This window comes from Carassius auratus, unplaced genomic scaffold (assembly GCF_003368295.1).
Source record: "Carassius auratus strain Wakin unplaced genomic scaffold, ASM336829v1 scaf_tig00017721, whole genome shotgun sequence".
NCBI classification, from domain to species: Eukaryota; Metazoa; Chordata; class Actinopteri; order Cypriniformes; family Cyprinidae; genus Carassius; species Carassius auratus.
This window is the reverse complement of record NW_020524808.1, coordinates 507986-522023: the sequence shown is the minus strand read 5'-3', so window position 1 is coordinate 522023 and position 14038 is coordinate 507986.

Here is a 14038-nt window from a genome sequence, read left to right as displayed (position 1 = left end):
ACAGTGATTTTTGCATCAAAGTTGTAAATAAAACTGGTTATTAGAAGTAGGTTTTACAAGAAAATAATTGTATTTCTACTCAAGTAGTCTTTATACAAATTTAAGCCCTTGCAGATTCTTTGTAAAATTTGATTATCAGTTTCTGAGTGAAAAATTTAAGTTTGGGGTAAGTACGATTTTAAATTAACTGAAAGTGTTGAGATTTATTTCAAATTAGTGCTATTCTTTTGAATTTTCTAATCAAAGAATCCAGCAAAAAACTAAATACTTGGTTCCCTATCTGTCGGTCACTACGAGTTATGTCGACCGACAAATGGGGTCTCACTTGGGAGGCCAATCATCTCTGATTTTAAGAGAAAACGCCAATGAAATTGGCAAGTGGATTAACACACCTGAGCCACTCCCCGTGCCAGCGGGTATAAATAGGGCGACAGGTGCATCCACTCATTAGATTTTTGCTTCGGAGCCGAGTAGTCCATGAAGAAGATCACTACAAAGCCATTCATCTTTGTTTTTGGTAGAGCTGTTCCTGGTCGGTGTGACGGCGCGTTACAGTGGTGTCCCTGCGAGCGGCGATTCCCCTGGGCGCTTCGGCTAAAAGAGACAGTTCTCTAAAAGAGCAAATCACGGACGATTCGCGTCTTTTTCAAGATGCCGTTTCGTCCGTGTCCTTCTGGATGCGGTCGTTTCCTGTCTTCGGTTGACGGTCACGAGCGTTGTCTGCAGTGTCTGGGCGTCCAACACGCTGAGGCTGCGCTCGTGGATGATTCATGCGTCTACTGTGGGCGTATGAACATGGCAGCGCTGCGATCGCGTCTCTCACTCCTCAAGGGGAGTGCAGCAGACCCCTCTGTCGCCACCCGTCCCGGTCTCTCTGGCTCGAGCAGAGGGCCGCCGGCTGGCGCTCTGGGAGATCTGAGGATCACAGTGAGAGCTTCTCCGCCGGGCCACGCCCCACGGACCTCTCACTCCTCACGCAGCGACTGTCCCGTGCAGCTGCCGATTGATTCTGCTGGGCCGTCTCACAGCGGTCCCAGCGTGTCTTTCGGTGCGCCGCCCGAGGACCAGATGTCGATTGCTGCATCGGGGGATGGGTTATCGACCTCTGAGGATGAAGGTTCGGCGGGGCTGCCCCCCTCGGGTGTTGTCGCTACTGCCGAATCAGACTTGGAGTTGTCGGCCATGCTTGCCCGGGCAGCCGTGAGTATCGGACTGGAGGTGACTACACCGCCCAGTCCCGAGCCCTCACGGCTGGATGATTGGTTTCTCGGCGCGGGACGCGGCTCACAACCTCGTTCTGCTCCGGTGCCTTTCTTCCCGGAGGTGCATGAAGAGGTGACGAAGTCGTGGACGGCCCCTTTCACGGCCAGAAGCCGCTCTTCTCCCTCTTCCATCCTCACCACCCTCGATGGCGGGGCAGCCAGGGGGTACGTAGAGGTTCCCCAGGTGGAGAGGGCGGTTGCGGTGCACTTGTGCCCACAAAACGCCGCCACTTGGAGGAATCGTCCGCGCCTCCCGTCCAAGGCCTGTAAGCTGACGGCCGCACTCGCTGCCAAGGCTTACAGTGCTGCGGGCCAAGCTGCCTCTGCCCTGCATGCCATGGCTATCCTGCAGGTACACCAAGCCAAGGCACTCAAAACCATGCACGAGGGTGGTACCGACCCGGGGTTGATGCAGGAGCTGCGCACGGCGACCGACTTCGCCTTACGGGCAACGAAGGTCACGGCGCGGTCCCTCGGGAAGGCGATGTCCACGCTGGTGGTCCAGGAGCGGCATCTCTGGCTGAACCTGGCTGAGATGAGGGACATGGACAAAGCGCGCTTTCTCGACGCCCCCATCTCCCAGGCAGGCCTGTTCGGCGACACTGTCGAGGACTTTGCCCAGCAGTTCTCGGCGGTACAGAAGCAGACTGAGGCCATCCAGCACATCCTGCCCCGACGTGTCTCTCCGGCTGCCACCGTTCCGTCGCGGGTAGCGCCTCAGCCTGCTCGTCGCCGTGGGCGCCCCCCTGCGTCCTCTACGCCAGCTCCGCCCCGTGCTGAGAGTTCTTCGAGGCCGGCGCGTCGAGCCCCGCGCAGGAGAGCGGCGCCCCCCGTGTCACTCCCGGCTGCGAAGTCCTCCAGGAAGTCGACCAAGCGGCCCTGACACGGGCAACTCGGAGATGCGGAGAACTGCTCTTCAGGAGATGGCGAAGACAGCGCCACTCCTTCCCCCGGAGGAGGGCCGGGCGGAGAATCTTCAGTTTCTGTTTTGGCTCATCCGGACGGTTCGACTCGGCTATGCGATTCAATTCGCCCGGCGACCCCCCAAGTTCAATGGCGTGCTCGAGACTTCGGTGGCAGTCCAGGACGCCCCTGTCTTGCGCGAGGAGATTGCTGTCCTCCTGGCGAAGGATGCAATCGAGCCGGTCCCTCCAGCCGAGATGAGGACGGGGTTTTACAGCCCTTACTTCATCGTGCCCAAGAAGAGCGGTGGCCTTCGACCTATCCTGGATCTGCGAGTCTTGAATCGGGCCCTACACAAGCTCCCGTTCAGGATGTTGACGCAGAAACGCATTATCAAATGCGTCCAGCCCCAGGACTGGTTTGCATCGACCTGAAAGACGCGTACTTTCATGTCTCTATCCTCCCTCGTCACAGACCGTTCCTGCGCTTTGCTTTCGAGGGTCAGGCATGGCAGTACAAGGTCTTCCCCTTCGGGCTCTCCCTGTCCCCCCGTGTCTTCACGAAGGTCGCGGAGGGCGCCCTTGCCCCACTTTGGGAAGTGGGCATCAGGATCCTCAACTATCTCGACGACTGGCTCATTATGGCCCGGTCCCGAGAAGAGTTGTGCGATCACAGGGACTTCGTGCTTCGGCACCTCAGTCAGTTGGGGCTTCAGGTCAACCGAGAGAAGAGCAAGCTCTCCCCTGTGCAGAGAATCTCTTATCTCGGTATGGAGTTAGACTCGGTGAGTATGACGGCACGTCTCACCAGCGAGCGTGCCCACTCAGTGCTGAACTGCCTGAGTTCCTTCAGAGGCAGGACAGTGGTACCGCTGAAACACTTTCAGAGGCTCCTGGGGCATATGGCATCCGCAGCCGCAGTCACGCCGCTCGGGTTGCTTCATATGAGACCACTTCAGCACTGGTTACACTCCCGAGTCCCGAGATGGGCATGGCGCCGCGGTACACATCGTGTCACCATCACACTGATGTGTCGCCGCCTATTCAGTCCTTGGTCGGACCTTGCCTTTCTACGGGCCGGTGTGCCCTTAGAACAAGTGTCCCGGCACGTTGTTGTCACAACAGATGCCTCCAACTCGGGCTGGGGCGCGACATGCAACGGGCAGGCAGCCTCAGGGTCCTGGACAGGACCTCGACTGCTTTGGCACATCAACTGCCTGGAGTTGCTGGCAGTGCATCTAGCTTTGCGACGGTTTCGTCCGCTAGTGCTGGACAAGCACGTGTTGGTCCGCACGGACAACACTGCGGCTGTTTCGTACATCAACCGACAAGGCGGGTTACGATCACGCCGCATGTCTCAACTCGCCCGTCATCTCCTCCTCTGGAGTCAGACGTGGCTCAAGTCGCTGCGCGCTGTCCACATCCCGGGGGAGCTCAATCGTGCAGCCGACGCGCTCTCACGACAGCTCACTTTCCCCGGGGAATGGCGACTCCATCCCCAGACGGTCCAGCTGATTTGGAGTCGATTCGGGGAAGCCCAGGTAGACCTGTTTGCTTCCCACGAGTCCTCCCACTGCCAGTTGTACTATTCCCTGTCCCAGGCCCCCCTGGGCACAGATGCACTGGCACACAGCTGGCCTCGGGCTTTACGCAAGTATGCGTTTCCCCCAGTGAGCCTGCTCGCACAGACACTGTGCAAGGTCAGGGAGGACGAGGAACAGGTCCTGTTGGTTGCGCCTTACTGGCCCACCCGGACCTGGTTTTCGGAACTCATGCTCCTCGTGACAGCCCCTCCCTGGCGCATCCCCCTGAGGAGAGACCTTCTCTCTCAGGGGCTTGGCACCATTTGGCACCCGCGTCCAGATCTCTGGAACCTCCACGTGTGGCTTCTAGACGGGACGCGGCAGACCTAAGTGATCTGCCCCCAGCAGTGGTAGACACTATCACTCAGGCTAGAGCCCCTTCTACGAGGCAGGCCTATGCTCTGAAGTGGAGTCTGTTCACGAATTGCTGTTCTTCTCACCGAGAAGACCCCCGGAGATGCCCGGTCAGAGTCGTGCTTTCTTTCCTGCAAGGTAGGCTGGAGCGTGGGCTGTCACCCTCCACCCTGAAGGTGTATGTGGCTGCCATTGCAGCACATCACGATGCAGTGGACGGCCGGTCCCTGGGGAGGCATGACCTGATCGTTAGGTTCCTGAGGGGTGCCAGAAGGTTACATCCTCCTAGGACACCCCTGATTCCCTCCTGGGACCTCTCTATTGTCCTGGCGGGACTTCAGAGGGGTCCCTTTGAGCCGCTGGATTCGGTTGAGCTGAAGTTCCTGTCTCTCAAGACAGCGCTCCTGATCGCGCTCACTTCCATCAAGAGGGTCGGGGACCTCCAAGCATTTTCGGTAAGTGAAGAGTGCCTTGTGTTCGGGCCGGCCTACTCTCACGTTGTCCTGAGAGCCCGGCCTGGATACGTGCCCAAGGTTCCCACCACTCCCTTCCGAGACCAGGTGGTGAACCTGCAAGCGCTGCCCCTGGAGGAGGCAGATCCAGCCTTGTCGTTGCTGTGTCCCGTAAGAGCGCTCCGCATATACGTGGACCGCACCCAGAGCTTCAGAAGCTCTGAGCAGCTCCTGGTCTGCTTTGGAGGTCAGCAGAAGGGGAAGGCTGTCTCTAAGCAGAGGTTGGCCCACTGGATAGTGGACGCCATCGCCTTGGCTTACCATTTCCAAGGCGAGCCGTGCCCCCTGGGGGTGAGGGCCCACTCCACACGGAGTGTGGCCTCCTCCTATGCGTTGGCGCACGGCGCCTCTCTGGCAGACGTTTGTCGAGCTGCGGGCTGGGCGACACCTAACACCTTTGCGAGGTTTTACAACCTCCGTGTAGAGCCAGTTCCTCCCGTGTGTTGGGTAACAGGTAATTGGCGGGAAGGGCTGGCTGGGTGTCTCGCTTGCTGCGCCATTCCCCCTAACACGGGGATGTGAGCGCCTTCTTCTCCCAGTAGAGTTCCCCGGTTGGCGTACCCTGGTCGAGCATCCTCCAGCACCCTCGGCGTCAGACTTGGCGGAGCAGTCTGTCGCCAGGCCCAGTACTGGCGTTAGCATGCCCGGAGCCGGTCAGCCCCCGTACTGGGCTAGGTGTCCATATGGCTGGGTTCCCTGCGGGTAATCCCATATGTGTATTCTTCCACGGTAAGGTTTCCCTCTTGGCAAACCCGTGTCTTCCCTTGACAGATCGCTCTGTCGGTCTCTTCTGGCAGCCGTCCCATCCCTACTCCAAGGTAGGACCTGCCTCAGAGACCCCTTCCATATGTAGTACTGCCCCCTGGGTCAGTCCATATCAGTATATCCACATGTCACCTCCCTACGGGTAGGATGTGGTCTCCGTAGCGACCCTTCCTAAAGGCTCGCTTCCCCATTGTCTTGCCAGCTGAAAGAACAAATAGGGAAGATTTGAAGCAATCTTTCACTGAAGGTTGAAATCCCTTCCATTTACTTTATGTGGGCGGAACAGCAGCATGGCCTTCTCCAGCAGCGATGTACTCACCCTTTGGCCCCTTCGGTACCAAGGTCAGTGAATTTGCGCTGGGGCTTTGGGAAGGTTACGACCTTAAGCGTAGCTTTTGTGGCACGCCAAGGCTTGTCAACAATTGCAGCGCCTCAGGGTTGTGACAAGGTTCAGGTTATGGCGTTTTCCATAGGACCCCATTTGTCGGTCGACATAACTCGTACTGACCGACAGATAGGGAACGTCTCGGTTACGTACGTAACCCTCGTTCCCTGATGGAGGGAACGGAGACGTTATGTCCCCATGCCACAACCTTGAACCATTCGCTGTTGCCGGGACACGTTCTCGGCTCCTCAGCGTAAAACCTAATGAGTGGATGCACCTGTCGCCCTATTTATACCCGCTGGCACGGGGAGTGGCTCAGGTGTGTTAATCCACTTGCCAATTTCATTGGCGTTTTCTCTTAAAATCAGAGATGATTGGCCTCCCAAGTGAGACCCCATTTGTCGGTCGACATAACGTCTCCGTTCCCTCCATCAGGGAACGAGGGTTACGTACGTAACCGAGACGTTACACATCACGTCAATTTTTATTTTTATTTTTTTTAATAAATACAGAAAACCTTAAAGAAGAATGTGAAGGCTTGAGACACTAATTTTTCACAGTGCTGGAACAAATCGCCTGTTCCTCTTTTCTCAGTCTCATCTATAGAAATTGACAAATGGAATAAACCGAGAGCACCCTTGAGATCTAATGTAATACAACCAAACTCTCAGTCTTTGGCAGCGGTCAGCTCATGATGATTCAGTATGAAACTTTGACCCCCTCTGCTTTAAGTAACAAGATTCTGAGGAAGTGAAAGATGAGCCGAAATGACACTCACCGTTGAATACAAACAACAGCAGGTAAAAGTCCAGATACAGTGGAAGAGAGATACCATACAGCACACAACATTCATGACATAGAGGTCCGAGCTATCCAGAAGTAAACATTTCTCTACTGCATATCAGAAGACAGGCTGAAATTGATGTCAGGTCTCCTGGCACTGCTGAACCAACGAAGCAGGATGGAATTTTTCATGGTAAGAAGAAATAAACACATCAGCACGTTTTCTTTGGTGACCTCCGCAGAAGTGCCACAATCATAAGTGCAGCAGTATGAATTTTGAAGGCATCTGTAATTAGTAAAAAAAGGGCAATTTGCTGATAGACAGTTGAGATTCCATTAAAACATACCTGAACTTTTATGCTACAGCAATTCTAAATCTTTTTTCTCATTTCATTCATATTTCCAATGTTTCCAAGCAGAGATTAGAATTAATATTTAATCTCAAACAAGACAACAATTATACAGGAGTGAAGACCTGTCAGAAACTGCCAGTATGCGATCACTAGCAAAGACACTAAAAATGAATACTTGATTTTTTTTTTTTTTATAAATTACTACATATGGTTGCAACTGAATATTAAGTAAGAATATAGTGTCCCTGTGAAACTCTCCTGGATTGAAAACATGGCAGAGTAGAGGTGAAAATTTGTGGATTAGCAGTAGATACTTCTAACATTTTTTTTTTTAAGTCCAAGTGTAACTTCTGATGAACTTTTTTGCCTAATGAAATGGTTTTGCCTAATGAAAGTTTATTCCAAAACTCTCGATCTTTCTCGCCATGCTGTCAGTGTAATACTCAAATTAGTCCTCAGCAAACATCCTTTCCTTGTCTCGCAATGATACATGCAACTGGATTGCCACACATTAGCCATGGATCAGCTCACCGTGCCAAAATAAAAGGAAAGCCTAACTAGTTTATAAGAACCATGTAGATGAAACACCAATTAATCATAGACACGCAATGTAGTTTGTTGTTGAAGACTTGTAATCCACACAGTCTGCTCTAAAAGATATTAAGACATTAGTTGGAATGAATATCTGAGCAAATATTACGTAAATAATAAGAAAAAAGCACAATGTTAACCACAATATTGACAAAAAGGTTTGCCCTAAAATAACACTGACTCAGAGTCATACTGCTTGCATCGTATTTGAAGAGGTCTCCTGAAAACTACGGAGTAAAAGAAAACGGCTTGCTTAAAATGAGAAGGGCACTGCTTTTGTGTGTAATGACATCAAGGGTTGAACATCAAGCATCAAGAAAAGCATGTTCCATTTCCATAGAAATGCTACAAAACCTTTCAAAAACCAAATCCATTACCAAAAGTTCCTCTGCAGGGAGAAGTTACCGATAATTTCTACAGAGATTTTCCTGTTAAAGAGTCCATATAAAAACATATTAAAAGATTGGAACCATTAGGAAAGGTCAACCAGCTTATCAGCATATAGAGTTTACATTTTGACGATTGCCACTATGCCCTGGTCACTTCAGGTATCTGTTGAAATAGAAGTTGTGCAGATAGAAAAAATGGAGCAGATACATTAAGTGCTTATTCTGAAGCGCATCATGCACTGCTTTAAGGGGCACCAGTCACAGTCCTGAAAAATAAGACATGACCATGGTGGGGGGTTAACTGTTCTTAAAAGTTAGTCCAGTGGTACAGATTAAACTTTTCATGGTACCTAGCTTTTCTGTAGCAGTTGATTTCTGCTACATATGAAGTGAAAATGCCAATCAGAGCACTGAAAGGTTTGGATTTAGAAAATAAGCATGATTGCTCTTCTCACAAAATCAACTCCTTGTTTCTCACTGCCATGTATCTTTGACTAGTGCACCTTTGAGCCAATATTTAATGTACAGGTGCATCTCAATAAATTAGAATGTCGTGGAAATGTCGTGTCGGGTTCATTTATTACGGTAATTCAACTCAAATTGGGAAATAAGATATATTTTGCAATAGATTACTTGCTCACCAGTGGATCATCTGCAGTGAATGGGTGCCGTCAGAATGAGACTTCAATTAGCTGATAAAAGCATCACAATAATTCACAATTAATTCACATGACTCCAGTGCATCAATTATTATCTTGTGAAGCGGAAAGCTACATGCAAGTAATTTCAAACCACTGCTTCGGGCTAAAATACACTACAAGTTGTCTCCTCTTTGCTCAGTATTTAGTAGAAGCACCCTTTTGATCTAATACAGCCATTAGTCTTTTTGGGAAAGAAGCAACAAGTTTTTCACACCTGGATTTGGGGATCCTCTGCCATTCCTCCTTGCAGATCCTCTCCAGTTCTGTCAGGTTGGATGGTAAAAATTGGAGGACTGCCATCTCCAGGTCTTTCCAGAGATGCTCAAATTGGGTTTAAGTCAGGGCTCTGGCTGGGCCATTCAAGAACAGTCACGGAGTTGTTGTGAAGCCACTCATTCATTATTTTAGCTGAGTGCATAGGGTTATTGTCTTGTTGGAAGGTGAACCTTCGGCTCAGTCTGAGGTCCTGTAGTTTTCGTTCAGGATATCCCTGTACTTGGCCACACTCATCTGTCCCTCGATTGCAACCAGTCGTCCTGTCCCTGCAGTTAAAAAAAACACCCCCACAGCCTGCCGCCACCATGCTTCACTGTTGGTCTTATAGAGACAGGTGTGTGGCTATCCTAATCAAGTCCAATCAGTATAATCAAACACAGCTGGACTCAAATAAAGGTGTAGAACCATCTCAAGGATGATCGAAAGAAATGAACAGCACCTGAGTTAAATATATTAGTGTCACAGCAAAGGGTCTGAATACTTGGGACCATGTGATATTTCAGTTTTTCTTTTTTAATACATCTGTAAAAATGTCAACAATTCTGTGTTTTTCTGTCAATATGGGGTGCTGTGTGTACATTAATGAGGATAAAAAAAATCAACTTAAATGATTTTAGCAAATGACTGCAATATAACAGAGTGACAAATTTAAGGGGGTCTGAATACTTTTACATACCCATTGTGTGTGTGTGTGTGTGTGTGTGTGTGTGTGTGTGTGTATATATATATATATATATATATATATATATATATATATAGTTTTTTTTCCTTGTAAAAGGACAACAAGGCATGGACCTTTTCACTGGAGGAAGTTTTATTAAGGATTCTGACAGCACCTATTCACTGCAGAGAATCCACAAGTGATTATGCAAAATTTCTCCTAATCTGTTCCGATGAAGAAACAAAATATCTACATCTTATATGGCCTGAGAGTGAGTAAATGTCCAGCAAACTGTCATTTCTGTGTGAATTATTCCTTTAGTAATACAGTATTTATTGATTAACATGATAGTTTGCGCCTTATAAGACTGAAAGCCTTGTTGGCCTGATCATTTCTGATACTGTAGCTCTTCTGAACTTGTCAACGTGCATCAACAAGCTAACGATGATGCAAACACTGGAAATGGGTTTCTTAACCTTAAATTCAACGCAAATACTTTGTGATGTAGAAATCTGAATGATTAAAAAAAAAACAAGTTTAAATAGATTGCACACAATTTAAAGTTGTGACAGAATAGAATTGTGTGCATTAGTTAATTTGCATTAAAAGGTTAGTTCACCCAAAAATCTAAATTATGTCATTAATGACTCACCTTCATGTCGTTCCAAACCCAGGAGACCTCCGTTCATCTTCGGAACACAGTTTAAGATATTTTAGATTTAGTCCGAGAGCTCTCCGTCCCTCCATTGAAGCTGTGTGTACGGTATAATGTCCATCAAAGTAGTCCATGTGACATCAGAGGGTCAGTTAGAATTTGTTGAAGCATCGAAAATACATTTTGGTCCAAAAATAGAAAAAACTATGACTTTATTCAGCATTGTCTTCTCTTCCGGGTCTGCTGTGAGACCGTTCAAAACACAGCAATTTAGTGACATCGGGTTCGCGAACTACAGTAATCATCCGATGTAACCGGATCTTCTTGAACCAGTTCACCAAATCGAACTGAATCGTTTAAAACGGTTCATGCCTCCAATACACATTAATCCACAAATGACTTAAGCTGTTAACTTTTTTAACATGGCTGACACTCCCTCTGAGTTCAAACAAACCAATATCTCGGAGTAATTCATTTACTCAAACAGTACACTGACTGACCTGCTGTGAAGAGAGAACTGAAGATGAACACCGTGCCGAGCCAGATAACGAACGAAAGATTGACTCGTTCACGAGCTAATTTTAATGAATGCTTTAACTTATTTATTATTTTGTACAATTTGTATTTTTTTTTTTTTACAATTTTTTACATGTCCATCAACTCTACATTATGTTCATAAATTGTGTCTCTCAGCACAAATTTTATTGTCCTTTTGTAGTATTATTAAGAGAGGTTTAAGAAAGATATCTTTAATATCATTTAAAACCTATTACGATTGGCCCATAAACTTATTCAATCTAATCAAGTGGGGATTTCAGCTGGAATGCATCCAAAACATTCTTCATTCCATTTTCCACTGGTGTGCAAAAATATCTCTAATACAACGAAGAAATAGTCTGCTTATAAAACGGTAAATATGCCCCTTAAAAAAATCTGTATTCATCCAGATTTGATTAAGGCAGAACCAATTATCTATAGATGGAGGCCACGAGCAACCCAGTGTGTATTTCTCGTTTTAATTGCACTTTCCCCATAAAAACTAAACATTGATGCATTTCTTTCAGATCTCCTTCACATGTTTATTCATAGGTGCAAAGGTTTGTGGTTCTGTTGTTTAACTGTCACTGAAACACATGAACATGAGTTCTATGTGTTTGGCCCTGTGCAAGCATCTATAAAATACACCAGCATACTTGAACATATTAAAGCTATGGTAGCAACACAGAACTCTAGTTTAACTGTTTGGCTCAACTAAAATATAATAAACTATGTAACAAAGCTAATTACTGTCTGTTTACTACTATTCTGAGTAGATGTAATGACTGCCGTTAACCTTTTGCTCACAACTGAAGGTCTGTTTGTTGCATGCTAATCGGCATTGTGCATGTCCCTTTGATAAGGTGGATGTCTTGTTGGATGCAAAAGGCTAAGTATAATTATTTTGACGCAACAGTAGTGTCTTTACTTACTTACTATTCTTTATGCATATGTTTATTTTGTTATAACAGAGATTCATGAGATTGCGATGAACTGAGATTTCTTTTAAAGATTATAAATGAAGTGCTCTTTGCTAGCATTCTGCAATCCCAAACAGCACACGCAGCAGCCGCTCGCTAGTTAAAAATACCAGTGTTCTGTGAATGAGGATGTTTCAATAACAAATATTTATTGGGAGCATGTATGTTGGGATTTCATAAATTTCATGGAGAAAAAAGTAACATAACTGGTAATGTAACTAATTGCAAATTACTTTTAAGTTATCAAAACAGTAACGTGATTCCTTTTACAAGGAGTAATCAGTAATGAGTAATTTGATTACATTTTCAGAGTAACTTGCCCAACACTGCTCTCAGACCATCCAAGATGTAGATAAGTTTGTTTCTTCTTGTTAACATTTGGACAAATTTAGCATTGAATCACTATCTGTGCCATCAGGATAAAACAACTGATACAAACATCTTAATAGTCCACAAATAATACACATGACTCCAGTCCATTAAACAATGTATGGAGAAATAAACTCATCTACATCTTGGATGACTTGAGGAGGAGTTATCTTCAGAAAAAATATAATTTTTGGGTAAACTATTCATTCAGACCTGTTGAACGGTTTATTACTCAGAGGTTGCTCTTGCTCAAAAGACTATCAACAAAAGTCTTAAACCTTTCTCAAAAAATTACAAAGGAGAAATAAAAACAGAAATCTGAATCATTTATGTTTTATGTTTTTACAATACAAAAGGTTGACACAGAAGTTAATCTGAATCATTTATGTTTTATGTTTTTACAATACAAAAGGTACAACTTTAAACTTGAAAACCCTAGTTTGGAATTTCCATTCTTAAAGATAGCAAGAATAGTGAAATGCTGGCTCAAAACTGCCCTGAGATTGGCAATGCAGGCAAAGCATCAGCTAAACACTGGCTCTGATCCATACTTTTAACAGGCATCCCAGCAGCAGAAACAACTGTGTATCTCTGGCATTAAGGTGACATTCTCTATGGAGATTAATACAGCCTGACAGGAATATTGATTAGCAAGTGCACATGTCACACCAGGGACTTCTATGCTCGTCAGACAACTGCTCCCAGACTTCTGTCTGTGTAATCATTCTTTAACCTTCTCTGAGTGTAATCCAAAATGATGCATTGTGTTTTTCCCTTTTAACTGAGCATATATATATATATATATATATATATATATATATATATATATATATATATATATATATATATACAACAAGGTGTTGGAAACATTCCTCAGAGATTCTGGTCCATATTGACATGATAGGATAATGCTGTTGCTACAGATTTGTCGGCTGTACATCCATGATGCAAATCTCCTGTTCCACCACAACCCAAAGGTGCTCTATTGGGTTGAGATCTGGTGACTGTGGATGCCATTTGAATAAAGTGAACACATTGTTATGGTTAAGAAACCAGTCTGAGATGATTTGAGCTTTGTGACATGGTGCATTATCCTGAATTAGGCATCAAAAGATGTGTACACTGTAGTCATAAAGAGATGGACATGGTCAGCAACAATACTCAGGTAGGCTGTTGTGTTTAAATGATGCTCAGTTGGTAAGGGGCCCAAAGTGTGTCAAGAAAAAATCCTCTACACCATTACACCCCCACCAGCCTGAATTGTTGAGACAAGGCACGATGGAATCCCTGCTTTCATGTTCTTTACGCCAAATTCTGACTCTAACATCTGACTGTCACAGCAGAAATCGAGACTCATCAGACCAGACAACGTTTTTCCAGTCTTCTATTGTCCAATTTTGGTGAGTCAATTGTAGCCTCCATTTCCTGTTCTTATCAGACAGGAATAAGACACTGGCACCCGGTGTGGTCTTCTGCTGCTGTAGCCCATCTGCTTCAGGGTTTGATGTGTTGTGCATTCAGAGATGGTATTCTACCTTGGTTGTAACGAGTGGTTATTTGAGTTACTGTTGCCTTTCTATCATCTCTAACCAGTCTGCCCATTTTCCTCTGACCTCTGACATCAACAAGGCATTTTCATCAACACAATTGCCACTCACTGGATATTTTCTCTTTTTCGGACCATTCTTTGTAAACCCTAGAGATGGTTGTGTGTGAAAATCCGCGTAGATCAGCAGTTTTTGAAATACTCAGACCAGACTGTCTGGCACCAACAACCATTCCACGTTCTAAGTAACTTAAATCCCCTTTCTTCCCCATTCTGATGCTTGGTTTGAACATCATGTCGTCTTCACCACATCTAGATACCTAAAAGCATTGAGTTGCTGCCATGTGGTTGGCTGATTAGAAATTTATGTTGCCAAGCAATTGAATAAGTGAACCTAATAAGGTTTAGCAGACGCTTTTATCCAAAGCGACTTA